Consider the following 15,533-nt stretch of genomic DNA (forward strand, 5'->3'; position numbering starts at 1 on the left):
TTTGGCCCAGGGCGCGATCCTGGAGACCCGGGATCGATTCCCACATCGGGCTCCCGGTGCATGGAGCCTGCTTCTCCCTCTGCCTGTGTCTCTGCCTCTCTCTCTCTCTGTGACTATCATAAATAAATAAAAAAAAAAATTTAAAAAAAAAAACAAAAAAAAAAAACAAAGATAATTCAGGTTTGCTTTTGTCAGGCGAAAGTGACACTTGGGACCTGGAGTCACTTCAATGTACTCTCAGGGGATCAAGCCATTTCTAAACTGAGATGCAGTCCCTGTGAGGCCTCGCATGTTTGGTTCACCTTTACTCCGTAAACCAACACCAAACTTTTAGCATTCCCTGCAGAATTGGCAAACATCCCCAGGGAAAAGTAGCTCTGACTACTGGGCTCACTTTCCCGAGTTTCTTATGTGTCTTCCTCCCCCAGGCCTCCAAGTAGATATTTATTATCTTTTTTCCCTGCTTTTCTGGTTCTCTTTAGCTGGAGATTGTTCTGATTTACTTAGTCAATGATTACTGGCAGTAAAACCCCCTCATGCCTGCACATTAGGGCAGTTTGAGTCAGTATCTGATTCTGCAGGAGATTTAAGCTAGCAGGCTACAGAGGTTATGAAGAATAATAACAGCTATTTTCTTGTGTTATGTCAACTATGTTAGATTATCTGTGAAATGCTCCTAGAATCAAGGTAATCTTAAAATTATCTTGGGTGATAAGGGTGGTATCTGGGTGGTGCAGTTGGTTAAAGCATCTGCCTTTGGCTCTGGTCGTGATCCCAGGGCCCTGGAATTGAGCCCTGAGTCAAGCTCCTTCTCAATGGGTAGCCTGCTTCTCCCTCTCCCTCTGCTACTCCCCCTGCTTGTACTCTCTCTGTTAAATAGATAAATAAAGTCTTTAAAAAATAATAATAAATCTTTATTCCCCCTTAATATATAATTAGTTGAAAAAAATGGCAGTTTAGTGTAGGTCATTCCTATGATGCAAAGGATTTTGGAAGCAGATACTCTCTTTTTTCCATATTTCTTTCTTTCTCTTGTTTTGATTTCCTTATTTGATAAAAATCACCCTTTATCTGGTCCTCTTAAATAGAACATTTAACCTTTTGATCAACAATAGCATAGGGCAGCCCGGTTGGCTCAGTGGTTTAGCGCCGCCTTCAGCCCAGGGCCTGATCCTGGAAACCTGGGATCGAGTCCCACGTCAGGCTCCCTGCATGGAGCCTGCTTCTCCCTCTGCCTGTGTTTGTGCCTCTCTCTCTGTGTCTCTCATGAATAAATAAATAAAACCTTAAAAAAAAAAAAAAAAAAAAAAACAGCCACCAATGGAAGCCATTAAAATGCCACTACCAAGACTTGGGGGAAAAAAAAAAAAAAAAACAATAGCATAATAGCATTCTCATATCCTATTCTTTGGGATCAGATAAAATGGCGTGACTGTAGAAATGAAGGTTTGTAAATGGCTTTTCCAAAATGAGCCATTCAGTCATTCTTTTTCTTTGTTTTTACAGAGATTTTTTAAAAAATGTTAACAGTTTACAATAGTTCTTTGTCACACTGTCTATAGTTAAACACCAATGCATGTATATTGACATGTACCTCAAGTACTTGGCTTTCACAGAAGGACCTAAATGAGTTTTCAGTTAGCAATAATCGTGCCTTGGATAAACCTCATTGGCTACGATACTGCCACTGCACAAAGCTGGGACCTAAATGAGTTAGGGAGTCATTATCTCTGTCGTCAACTCATTTGATTGGGATATTTATAAGCAACTTGCTTCATCCATGAAAAATACTTTGTTTTCTGTTCAATTGTGAGTTTTTTCAATTAAGATAACACATTATTTTTCTTGCTAGATAATCTCATGGGAGTATAGAAATGTGACCTGTTCAGAAAGTTCTGCAAGGTACCTTCCAAACTATCCCTTTTAAAGAGTGTCTAAGAAAGGCATAGGGCTCAAGATAAATTCCCATGAATAAACTGAACATTTGAGGCACATATTTTTCACAGATTTTAGGAAAAAGTCCTGTTGAATCAAACTCCTCAGATAATTAAGGTTGTATTCTGAGTTTTTTATTTTATAGACTGTTGCCTGAATTCTTCCATTTTCCTAACAGACCTTAAGTATTTTCATGTCTTCATTCAAAAATCAATTTTTGAGGGCATACTGTTGCCTGATTCTGGATTAGGTGAGTAAGGGGTTGAAAAGAAGCAGACCTCCTCTCCCAAATAGACTCCATCCCTAAATGATTTACAGACATTTACTAGATCCCTTTCTTCATCCTTTATAACTTAAAAACACCCCCCAATACATAGTATACAGTATATTTCTGTTTATATGCTTTAGTCGTTTATCCATTGGGAACATTCTCTTCTCTGAACATTTTTTTTTTTAAGATTTATTTATTTATTCATGGTAGACACATAGAGAGAGAGGCAGAGACACAGGCAGAGGGAGAAGCAGGCTCCATGCAGGGAGCCCGACGTGGGACTCGATCCTGTCCTGGGACTCCAGGATCGCGCCCTGGGCCAAAGGCAGGCGCCAAACTGCTGAGCCACCCAGGGATCCCTCTGAACATTTTTTCTATCTGCCTTTTATCTTTTAAAGATTAAATTTATGGAAGGTTAAGGTTTTTATGTCATTAAGTCTTTTTCTTTGTAGTTTTTCCATCATTTCTTACGTTTAAGATAGCGTTCTTCCAGAAGTTTGATAAGTATTGTTGTTTTTCTGTTTTATATATAAAATATAAAAAAGCCATCCTTCAATTTGTCTAGAATATGAGAGGAAAGTCAAATTACACTTCAAAATTGCTGATCAGATACTTGACTGTAACAATAATAGATACATGGCAAGGATATCAGGAATGTTTTCTTAGATGACAGTACAGACATCCAGATCCCAAATTGTCTTCAAGAGTGCATGGTTACAGCCAGTAACATCTGAATGAGGATCACCCCCCAGTCCTCAGAATGTTTACCTGCCCCCAACAAGGCCAACCTTGTCTGTGAAGGTGTGGCCAGTCGAGCATCCTGCAGGTCTGGTTTTGTGCCAAGGAACTACTTCATCTGGGCCAAGGGCAGTTTATCAATCTTGGAGTTATACAAAATGCAGTGTGATTATAGGGCGTAGTATAAGATACACAGGCAGAAACACAATCCCTATTTATCACCGTGAACCTGCACTAGCTAACACATGTGAATCCAAGTACATTTCTGAATCTAGTACTGCAGAATGGGGGCAGAAGAGCATTTCTCCAAGTCATGGATGGAGTCATTGGAAGTCATATTAGGGAGACCAGCCATAGAGTTGTTGAGTTTCTGTGTGTGTATCTTCCTAGGGTCTCTTTCGTTCTTCTTTCTGCCTGTTTTTAGGCTAGTGCCACTGCCTTGTTGACCTTGTAGACAATGATTTGTTTTGTTTTTTTTAATTCTGAGTTTACTTTTTTAAAAAAGAATCTTTTTATTTTAGAGAAAGTGTGTGCGAGCAGAGGGGAGGAACAGAGGGAGAGGGACAAGCAGACTCTGTGCTGAGTGTGGAGCCCAACATGGGGCTCTGTCTCAGGACTTTGAGATCATGACCTGAGCTGAAATCAAGAGTTGGACACTCAACTGAGCCACCCAGGCGTCCTGAGTTTTACTTTTAATGAAAGTTTTAATGTCAATAATTTGTCAAAGAATACAGAGCAGTTTAGAAACCTATTTCAGAGTGTTTGACAAAATATTCATTCAACCCAGCAGTATTCCAGTGTTCTTTGTATGTGGCATATATGGAAATGGTTCTAGCAGCTAATGATAGAGATTTCCCAAGCTGGTGAAAAGAAGTCACCATGAATCATAACGGCATTTATTTTATTTTAAATTTTTGTTTAAATTCCATTTAACATACAGTGTAATATTAGTTTTAGGTGTACAGTTTATTGATTCAGTACTTCCATACATCCTCTGGTGCTCACAACAAGTGCACTCCTTAATTCCCATCACCTGTTTTATCCATCCTCCCCCTCCCCCACCTCCCCTCTGGTAACCACCAGTTTGTTCTCTATACTTAAGAATCTGTTTCTTGGGCGGCCCAGGTGGCTCAGTGGTTTAGCGCCACCTTTACCCCAGGGCCTGATCCTGGAGACCCAGGATCGAGTCCCATGTCGGGCTCCCTGTGTGGAGCCTGCTTGTGTTTCGGTGCCTCTCTCTCTCTCTCTCTCTCTCTCTCTCTCTGTGTGTGTGAGTCTCATGAATAAATAAATACATTTTTTAAAAAAATTCTTTAAAAAGAAAAGAAAGAGACTGTTTCTTGGTTTGCCCGCCTCTCTTTTTCCCTTTGCTAATTTGTTTTGTTCCTTAAATCCTGTGAGTGAAATCATGTGTTTCTCTGTCTCTCACTGACTTACTTCACTTAGCATAATAGTCTCTATCCATGTCATTGCAAATGCCAGGATTTCATTCTTTTTTATGGCTGAGTAATATTTCATTATATGTGTATGTGTATGTATATATATCTTCTCTATCCATTCACCAGTCAATTGACATTTGGGCTCTTTCCATAATTTGGTTATTGTAGATAATACTGGTATAAACCTGGGGGTTCCTGTATCCCTTTGAATTAGTATTTTTGTATTCTCTGTGTAAGTACCTAGTAGAGCAATTGCTGGATCATGGGGTAGTTCTCTTTTTAACTTTTTAAAGTTATACTGTTTTCCAGGGTGGCTCCACCAGTTGCGGTCACGCCTACAGTGCATGAGAATTCCCCTTTCTCTATATTCTTGCCAATACGTGTTTCTTGTGTTATTGATTTTAGCCATTCTAACAGGTGTGAGGTGATATTTCATCATGGTTTTGATTTGCATTTCCTTGTTGAGTGATGTTGAGCTTCTTTTCATGTGTCTGTTGGCCATCTGTATGTTTTCTTTTGAAAGATTCCATTCATGTCTTCTTCCCATTTGTTAATTGGATTATTTGTGGGGTTTTTTTTTTTTAGTTGTCTAAGTTATCTTAATGTATTTTGAATGCTAATCCTTTATCAGATATGTCATTTGCAAATATCTTCTCCCATTCCACAGGTTCCCTTTAATTTTGTTGTTTCCTTCACCAAGTAGAAGCTTTTTATTTTGATGAAGTCCCCATAGTTCATTTTTGCTTTTGTTGCCCTCGTATCTGCAGATGTGTCTAGAAAGAAGTTGCTACAGCTGATGTCAAAGAGGTTGCTACCTCTGTTCTTTAAAATTTTAATGGTTTCATGCCTCACATTTAGGTCTTTAATCCATTTTGAAATTTTTAAAAATATTTTATTTATTTATTCATGAGAGAAAGAGAGAGGTAGAGACACAGGCAGAGGGAGAAGCCGACCCCATGCAGGGAGCCCAACGTGGGACTCGATCCCGGGTCTCCAGGATCACGCCCTGGGCCGAAGGCAGGCGCTGAACCGCTGAGCCACCCAGGGATCCCTTGAATTTATTTTTTAAAAAATATTTATTTATTGGGGGGGCACTTGATGGGATGAGCACTGGATGTTATGCTATATGTTGGCAAATTGTGAACTCCAATAAAAAATAAATAAATAAAATGGCAAATTAAAAAATATATATATATATTTATTTATTGGGTAGCCTGGGTGGCTCAGTGGTTTAGTGCCGCCTTGGGTCCAGGGTGTGATCCTGGAGATCCAGGATCGAGTCCCACGTCCGGCTCCCTACATGGAGCCTGCTCCTTCCTCTGCCTGTGTCTCTGCCTCTCGCTCTCTCTCTGTGTCTCTCATGAATAAATCAAATCTTTAAAAAAAATTTATTTATTTATTTGAGAGAGAGAACATATGCACACATGAGGGCAGGGGAAGGAGTGGGGGGAGAGGAAGAGAGAGTCTTAAGCAGACTCCATGCTGGGCATGGAGCCTGTCTGGGGGCTCAGTCTCACAACCCTGAGATCATGACCTGAAACCGAATCAGACTATTAACCAGCTGAGCCACCCGGGTGCTCTCCATTTTGAATGTATTTTTGTGTATAGTGTAAGAAAGTAGTCCGAGTTTATTCTTCTGCATGTTGCTCTCTAGTTTTCCCCAAACCATTTGTTAAAGAGACTTTTTGCCTCGGATCTTCATTACTGCCTTGTTAAAGATTAATTGGCTATATAGTTGTGGGTTGATGATTTTTAATATGAGCAAAATCATCCTTTTGTTAAAATGCTGTCATTTTGAATTTTGCTAATTTAGTAGATTTGTTTGTATCTTGTTTTATAAACATAATAAATTTAACCTTGGTTTTGTAATTGTACATAAAGAAACTGCATGAAAATAAATCAGTTTTTCTTTAGAGGGAATCTATATACTACCCAAGTTTGAACTTTGCAGTAGCTTGATGAGTCTGTTAAATGAATATATCATAAGTGCTATGGTGATGTGAAGAGCACCTCGAGCTGACATAAGGGTGGGAAGGGCAATGGCCCCTTCAGTGAACAACTCTTAAATTTTCTCTTTCCTAGCCCAAAGGAGAAGTCCCCATAGAAATAATTTCTAGTGGGAATTTTCTCAGTTTTTAGAAAAATTACTTTTTCCTGATTTAAATGTGGTATATATTGCAGGTAGAGAACATAGGAAGGTAGAGAAGATAGTACAAATCAGCATTGATCCTGCTGTTTAGGAGAAACTACGTGGACTATAGTTCCTTTACGTGTGTAAAGGAACATTTTCACAAAATTGATATTGTATGATGTATTTGTGTTGGGCATTTTATGTTTAACATGTATATATTACCTCCTTGTTAAATATTCTTTGAAAATATTTTAAGTAGGTGAATAATATCCATGATATGGTATACTATAATTGATTTATCAGTACCCCAATTTTGGGACCATTAACTTGCTTTTAGTATTTCATCATTGTAAGTAACACAGTGGTTAATGTCTGTGCACATAATTCTTAGGGTAATCTTTATTTCCTTAAGATAAATTGGTAAAATGGTATTACTACTGGCACCAAAGGGTATAAACATTTTAAAGGCTATTGATACACATTATCAGAAAGCTAATTTTAAGCAAAGAAGAGAGAAAGAAAGAAAGAGATAAAGTTAGTAAAAGGAAGTTTAATCCTGTCTTAACTTGGAGGTTCCCCCAAAAAACAAAGGACTAGAAAAAGAAGTAAATGGTGTGGTTCCATATGCTCACCAGTTGGGGGAGCCCAGTTCCTAATTCCTCTGTAACTGCTGGCGTGAAGGTGGACTCTCTGTCTCTGAGGCTGTGTGAATCAGTTTGGAGTTAATGTCCGACTGTGAATGAACTTTCTAAAAACCTGTTGTGTTATGCCACATTTTGCCCCCTATATTCTAAGCAGCCCGGGTTTTAGAGTCAGGCCTGATTCTGCCCAGAGCCACTCCTTACCTGGCTGAGCAAATGACTTAACCTTTATGCACCTCCATTTTTCACATGTGCTGAGGATAATTCCACTTTCTGCACAGGGTTTTGTGAGGATCAGATGAGGATGCATAAGTTATTAGCCTATAGTACTTAATAAAGGTTAGTTACTTACCCCCCCCCCCCATTTGTTGTGTCTACAAGGAAGATAAACCCTGAAAAATCTGGAACAATTCTGAATTCAGATATTCTGTCCTTTATTAATCACTATATAACTTATCTACCGTAACATAATTTTTTGGTTTAGAAGCCATGGTTGCTACTAATGCTTCAATTTCCTTTTTTTTTTTTTTAAAGATTTTTTTTTATTTATTCATGAGAGACAGAGAGACAGAGAGAGAGAGAGAGAGAGAGAGAGGCAGAGACACAGGCAGAGGGAGAAGCAGGCTCCATGCAGGGAGACTGATGCAGGACTCGATCCCAGGACTCTGGGATCACGCCCTGGGCCAAAGGCGGCACTAAACCGCTGAGCCACCCGGGCTGCCCTAATGCTTCAAAATGCTAAAAATGATTATCTATAAAAGATATAAAAGAGCTCTTGAAATAAAGATAAAAAGGAGGCAGGCTATTTTGGGGGAGAAGAGATCATTGTACCAGAACATTTACATTAAGAAATCGTTGCTGCAGTCGAGCACATTTAGCTCTAAAGTTCACGGAAGCCATAGCGGAAAGGGCAGCATGAGCTGGTGATGTGTGCCTCGTGGGCTGCAGTAACACAGACACCTTTGTGGAGCTCTAAAACGTTTTCTGAGTATCAGAGACAGTGGACCAGAGCTTGGTTTTGGAAGCCTCGTATACGTCTCCTCCAGCCCTTTCTCGCTTATGATAGATTTGACCTGGGCCCTTTCCCTAGAAGCTTTCTGCACCCATGAACATTCTCTGGCTTCTGCCCTCCTCTGGGCTCTCTTTGTGGAGCTTATTTCTAGCTCTCAGAGGATCCTAAGTAAGAAAAGGTCTGATGGACTAATTCACCACTTTACCAAAGTCTACTTCCTTGTTTCCTTCCCCTTGCTAATTTGCAAGCCTTCAGATCTTTAGTTTAAATGTCCCTTCTTCCAGGAGTCTACCCTTGACTCTTTCCCTGAGGGGGCCCTTCCCTGTTCTTGCCTATATGGCATCCCATATTTCCTCCTCCGTAACTATATTTGTAATTACTTCTATTTTTCCTTCTATACTTCGTGAAGGAGTATGCCTGTTTTGAGCTCTCTTGGATCCCTAGAGCCTGGCACTTGGTAGATGCTTCGTAAATATTGATGCTGCTACCTATACCTAAAATGGATAGTAAATCATGACATTCATTCCATCTTGGCCCAGGTCCTTCCAAGTACAACATTCCAGGCAGCCACCCCAAACTGTGGAAGCTGGCATTCAAATGAGAGCTGTTTCATTATGTGAATAATGAGTTAATGCGTTACTGGGATGACAGTGCTTTAGTCTGTTGTTTCCATACTGCTGCTGTGGGACATGATTTGTTTGTTGAGTGTGGATGGATTGTTTTTCCTGTTATTTCCTTGTAAGGACGTTATGTACTGTAACTTTTGGTGTCCTGGATGTTTCTCAAACTTTACTGTGCCTGGGAATCACTTGTGAATGTTCTTCCAAAATGCAAATCCCATTGTCAAAGGTAAAGGAACGCTTTCTTAAAATCTTTTTTTTTTCTCTTTCTATTAATATAATTTATATTTTAGAACAATTTTAGGTTTACAGAAAAATTGAGCAGATAGTACAGAGAGTTCCCATATACCCTGCACACGTATAAATTTTGTCATTTCCCCTGTTACTAACATCTTACATTTAACGGACATTTGTTACACTTAATGAGCTAATATTGATAACATTCTTAGTAGCTAATCCATACCTCATTCAAGTTTCCTCGTTTTTAAAAATGTTTTATTTATTTAATTTTTATTTATTTGTGATAGTCACACACAGAGAGAGAGAGAGGCAGAGACACAGGCAGAGGGAGAAGCAGGCTCCATGCACCGGGAGCCCGATGTGGGACTCGATCCCAGGTCCCCAGGATCGCGCCCTGGGCCAAAGGCAGGAGCCAAACCGCTGCGCCACCCAGGGATCCCAGTTTCCTCGTTTTTACCTTGTGTCCTTTTTCTGTTCCAGGACACCATGTTACATTTCATTGTTGTATCTCCTTAAATCTTCTTGGCTTTGATAGTTTTCCAGACTTTCCTTATTTTTTATGACCTTGACTTGTTAGGTATATTGTAGGATGCCCTTCTGTTAGAAGTTGTCTCATATTTTTCTCAGGGTTAGTGTGGTGTTAAAAGTTAGGGGAGGAAGATCACAGAAATAAGGTGCCATTTCCTCACATCATATAGAGAGTACATACTAGCAAGGGGGTTTATGGCTGTTGATATTGACCTCAGGCACCTGGTTGATGTAGTGTTTATCAGATATCATCCTTGTAAAGTTAGTCTCTTAGTCCCCTTTTTAAGAAAATTATTATTCACAGCCCACACTTAAGGAGTGGGGAGTTATGCTGCTTCCTCTGATGAGTGCTTTTTAAATATTAATACTTAAGTATTTTTATATGCATTGGAAGAAAATAGTGCATCACATCCATGGTATTTTAACTGGGTTCCCTAGAGGGCTGTATCTGAAACAAAGGCCCATGTGAGAGGAGCATTCGAGAGAGTGTTCCCTCTGGGAGCAGGAATGAGGGGAGAGCAGTGCAATGGAAGAAGGAAGAGCCAGCACAGGCATTCAGTCCTGATTAGGCCATTGCTCTAAGCCACCGACTGATGATGACTCCTTTTCACAGGACTCTTATTTGTGGGGAGAAGGGGAGAAGCATTATACCCATCAGCTATGGTCTTCATTTGACAAAGGATTGCCCCCAGGGCATTAATTGCTCTACTTGGAGGTGTTTCCCTGTGGCCCTCAGAGGGCTCCCTGCCATCCCCTGGGCAACAATGAAGCAGGTCAGAGTCTGGGCAAGACTGGTCACTTCTATGGTGGCTAGAATTGGAACAGGTGAGGCAGGAGGAGTGGAAATGACGCAGAAGAGGTGCTTCATGCATGTGGTTTTGTGAATATTATTAAATAGAAAGGAAATAGATTTCATTGTTTTAATTTCCTAGTGCATTGCTTCTTGATATTCAGCCATTTCTGGCTGAAAGTTTCTATACTTCCAGGTTGACTTCGCCTATGTTTTTCTAGTACTTTATGGTTTCTTTTTATTGTGCCCAAACGTTTAAATCTCTGATCCATTTGCAATGACATATGCGTTGAAGAGATGGACCGAGTTTTATCCTTTTTTGTCTGGTTTTTTTTTTTTTTTTCAGTTATCCCAGTACCAATTATTAAAAGTTCCATTTTTTCCCTCTGCTTTGAGATGCTGTCTTTTGTCATATTTAACTAATTTGACCTATTTCTGGATTTCCTGTTACATTCCATTGGTCTACATTTATTCATGTGCCAATACTTCACTTTTAATTAAAGAGGCTTTATAATAGGTTTTAATATTTAGTAGGGCTAGTCCTCTCTTGTTGTTCTAGTAAGTTGATTTTAAAGAAAGAGTCTTAAGTAATAACACTCATGTTAAATAGACATTGCAAAAATCATGAATGACTAGAGTTTGGGAAATAGTCTATTAGCCCAAAGGAACAAATCTGGAATGATCTGATTCAGGCATCTCTATGTCCCTTTGGGAGAATTCTCCTTTATGGCATGATGCATGTGGCTTTTGAATATGAATCCAAGAGATAAGAGTAAGGCTAAGGATCACTCACAGTCAGTATGACTTTTCAGAAGAGAATTGTTAGCCCATCAAGGCAGTCCTTACCCTTAGTCATCCTCCCCCAAAATTACTTATGAAACCACAGTTTATTTTGGATTTTTGACCTGTTAAAATTACTCATTTGTAAAACCATAGAAAGTTAGAAATCTTCCAAGTCTGGTGGTTTTTAATCCTCACTGGGGTGTCAGAAACACTTGAAAAGGCCCTCTCCCTGGCTTCGCCCCAGTGCCAGGGCTCTACCTCAGAAGATTCCATTAATCTGGGGCAAAGTGTTCTGTTGTTGGTTTATTGTTAAAATCTCTAGATTATTATTAAATGTGCATCCAGAATTGAGAACTACTGACCTAGTCACAAGGTCCAAAGCAAGGCTGGTTTTTCTGGCAATGCAGTTCCAACACCTAGCAATGGACCTGGAATGTAGAAAGTGCTCAGTAAATGTTTTTGAGTAATAGGTGAGTCTCTCCTTTCTTAGATGAGAAAACAGACTCCAGAAGTTACTTGCCTGGGGCTCACGAAATAGTGGGGCTAACAGGGCATTAAGCACAGGTCTCGTCTTTTTTTCGCACTCTCCTCTGTCCACATCCTCTCCTTTACTTACAGGCAGCAGTGGGCAAGAGCTGTTGCTATCTTTTTTTTTTTTTTTTTTTTTTAATTTTTTTATTTATTTATGATAGTCACAGAGAGAGAGAGAGAGAGAGGCAGAGACACAGGCAGAGGGAGAAGCAGGCTCCATGCACCGGGAGCCCGACGTGGGATTCGATCCCGGGTTTCCAGGATCGCGCCCTGGGCCAAAGGCAGGCGCTAAACCGCTGCGCCACCCAGGGATCCCGAGCTGTTGCTATCTTGACTCACATGTTGTCCAGTGACAACCCCAACCCTCGACCCTAGCTCCACCTTCTCAGTCCAGCAAAAAGCACAGCTCAGGGGTGAACCTGAGACTTTGTGGTTAAGATCATTGGACTGTGTCAGCTTGTATTTGGCATCAGCCCCCCTCGTGGGGAGGGGAGGCTGACAGGAGAAGGGGTCAGGGACACAGCCAAGTGCTGCTACTGTGTACCTGCTGCGTGCCAAGCTCAGCCTGCCAGTTTACAGCTGTCTCAGTTTTTTGATGGGAATTTCACACCCTCAGTGTCAGCCATAAAGCATGTTAGATTTTCAATTAGAAAGCATGGTATTACTTTTAATTAATGCTTTATTTCAGTCAAGATGTATGGTTTTCTGTTAGTCAGCAGTAATTCCAAATCTCTGTTTTCCTACAGCCCATTCTTGATTTGGGTAGTTCCTGGGAAAGACTCAAATTTCAGAACTGGTGCAGCTTTAAACAAAGATTATGTTAAGTTTGCTGGATTTGGGCGTTCTTCTGGCAGTGGTTTTTTGGGTTGTTTGGACCAGCCCTACTAAGAACAGGAAAAGGTGGAAAGTTAAGAAAGCAAGTCAGTTTGAAGGCCTGGGAGAGCTACCAAGCTAGAAGGATTTGCAGACCTGAGGTTTGGGAGAGGGCAGAAGGCTCTGCCTGATGTTTGGCACCATTTCTCCCCTTGCAGCACTGCTGAAACCGTTGAAATTGCTATCTGAGAGATGAATAGAGCTTTAGGAGGTACTGGTTTTAGAGCCTGCTAAGGAGGAAGAGCTCTTGTAAATGTGCCAGGTTTTTCCTACAGGCTCTGCCTAGGGACACCGGAGACTGGCACTCTCAGAAACTGGAGGACTGCTTTGAGGCACCCCAGTATCTGATTATCTTCAGGTGATGTGGGTTTGTTTGTACCCCTGACCTACCTGCCTGTTGGAAGGGAAAGTAAATCGTCTCTAGAGGAGTCTCCGACTACCTGTGCAGTCCTCATCTGCAGTGAGTAGCACTCAGGAATGATCAGATCTTTAAGATGATAAAACTTAACCAAAAAGCAAGGGAAAACATAGACAATAAGAATAAAATTAAAAATCATTTGACTTGAAAAAAAAATCATCTGACTTGGATTTTGAAAGAACTGAGAGTAGTGTGTTTAAGGAAATAAATTGGGTTTGACCTTTCCTTGTTCATCATGGCTAGCTCAGCCGAGAGGCTGACTTAGACTCCAGCCATGGGTGTTTCTAGCCTGACTGTGGTGGGCAGGTATGTCTGCCTCTTGTCCTCAGGTATATTTGCATAGTTGTAAGCGTCTTTGTTTAATCCCATCCTGGGTAGCTTTGAGATTGGGACAAGAGAGAAATTAGAATGATGACCACAGGTTTTTAGATCTGAGAGCTAGAAGAGCCCATGAAGGTCAGTCTTTGGATCTTACTATGCTTTTTATTCTTGAGAGATGGGGACATTGTGATTGGGTTAGGCAGTGTAAACACTCGTGGATGTAGTTTTATACAATAAAGGTGGTTAAATATTTAACAAACATTATTTCAGTAAATGTGAATTCTTTAAAAATACTTGTAAATTTTAAATTAACTGTAGTAAATGTGATTCTTTTAAAGTATAGACTTTTTTGTATTATAACTACATGACTACTACTTATTTGTTTTTGTATATCATATCTACTTAAATTTTTACATGTAATATGTATATACTGAGTACCTACCACATGCAAGGCAGTGGGCCAGGGACAAGACTACAGACACCAGCAAGAGCAGGCCCTTAGAGAGGGAATCAAGAAGGGGAGCTGAGCATGAGATGAAAGTGCCAGAAAGGAGGTGTGAATTTTTGGTTTTATCTATTTTTATATTTTTGCATTTGCAGTGGGCTAGGCTAGGGGATGTTATCTTCTGTTCTTGTTCATCCCTTTTGCACTTCTTTGAGCTGGTTCATTTCTTCCTGTTGGTTTTTCAGTAATTTGAAGACCAGTGGTCTTCAGAAAGTCTTGCATTATCTTAATCAAATATCCTCAGTTCTTTCAGTTTTTCATGGTTTATCTCTAATGAGTATCCCCTTTTGAGGGACCTTCCTTTCACTGAGCTCTGACATGCTGAAGCCCTATTAGCAATGTAAAAATTTAAATTTTGTAACAGGCTTGATCACAGAACAATATTGGCCTTGGCACACAAACAAAACCCTTTATACAAAATAGAAACACACCACACCTTAGAACCTCTGTGCCTATAGACCGATCAGATGCTCTCTGCTTTCTTGTACCAGCTGAGGTTTCTCGCTGAGCAACATTAGGGTACTGTTTATAAACATTTCCTTTCCTGGGAAGAGGAAAAATGCTCTCCTCAATTTATTTCACTACTCAAAATAGAACTGCAAGCAACATACTGAATCAGATTAAGAAAGAGTCCCAAATAGAAGAGCAGTACTGGAAAGTGAACCAGCTAGTCCCTTCACAAGAGCAAGAGTAATGTGCCTCAGAGTGTCCAAGTCTGGGTGATGAGGCAACAGCATAACTGGGAATCATACAGATGGGTAGTCATTCATGGAGTATTTATCGGGTGCACTGTGCTGATCCATGGGCTGTAGGTAGAAGACACAGGTTTCTAGATGTGTAGCTCAGTCCGAAGGAGAGAGAATGCAGGCACCTTAGGTTCAGCATGTCTAAAACTGACCTTATTACTGCTAAATTTATGACCAATTGGTTCTTGAAAGAAATGACAAGACAATTGAATGGGGGTGGGGGGCGGATAGCCTTTTTGATAAATGCTGGGACAAATGAATATCCACACAAAAAAAGAATGAAGTTGAACTTCTGCCTCACTCCATGAACAGAAGTTAACTCAAAATAAATTATGCATTTCAGTGTAAGTTTCTTTGGGGGATGACGAAAACGTAAAAAAAAAAAATTTTTTTTTTTTTTTTTAGAGAGAGCACACAAATGGGGAGAAGGGGAGAGGGGAGAGAGAGTCTTAAGCAGGAAGTAGAACTTTAAAACTCTTGTAGGAGAAAGTATGAGAGAATCTTCATGACTTGGGGTTAGGCAATGGTTTCTTAGAAATCAAAACACAAATGATTAAAAAAAATAGGTAAATTGGTTTTCATCAAAATTAAAAGCTTGTGTGTTACATGTAACCTATACTGTCAAGAAGAAGAGAAGACAGCCTGCAGCATGGGAGAAAATATTTGCAAATCATATCTCTGATAAGGGACTTAATATCTAGAATATATATAAAGAACTCTTAAGAGGGACTTAATATCTAGAATATATATAAAGAACTCTTATGACTTAATAAAAAGAAACAATCTAATTTAAAAATGGACAAGTGATTTCAATGGATGCTTCCCCAGAGAAGATATATAAATGGCCAATAAGCACACAAAAAGGTGCTTAGCATCCTTAGACATGAGGAAATGCAAACCAGAGCCACAATGGGACACCACTTTACCACCCACTAGGACAGCTAGAATAAAAATACTAGTAATAAAGGTTGGTGAAGACATACGTGACTGTCACACACTGAGTAAGTGGCT

The 15,533-nt window shown here is 40.0% G+C and overlaps 1 protein-coding gene and 1 pseudogene across 1 annotated transcript in view; one reads left to right on the forward strand and one right to left on the reverse strand.

Annotated features, from left to right (window-relative positions):
• EVL (Enah/Vasp-like) overlaps positions 1–15,533 on the forward strand; it is a 147,213-nt gene that overhangs the window by 3,898 nt on the left and 127,782 nt on the right. The gene's annotated exons all lie outside the window — the stretch shown is intronic.
• Positions 1,521–1,699, reverse strand: LOC144321485 (U4 spliceosomal RNA; annotated as a pseudogene).

The sequence above is a fragment of the Canis aureus genome, chromosome 9, assembly GCF_053574225.1.
Source record: "Canis aureus isolate CA01 chromosome 9, VMU_Caureus_v.1.0, whole genome shotgun sequence".
NCBI classification, from domain to species: domain Eukaryota; kingdom Metazoa; phylum Chordata; class Mammalia; order Carnivora; family Canidae; genus Canis; species Canis aureus.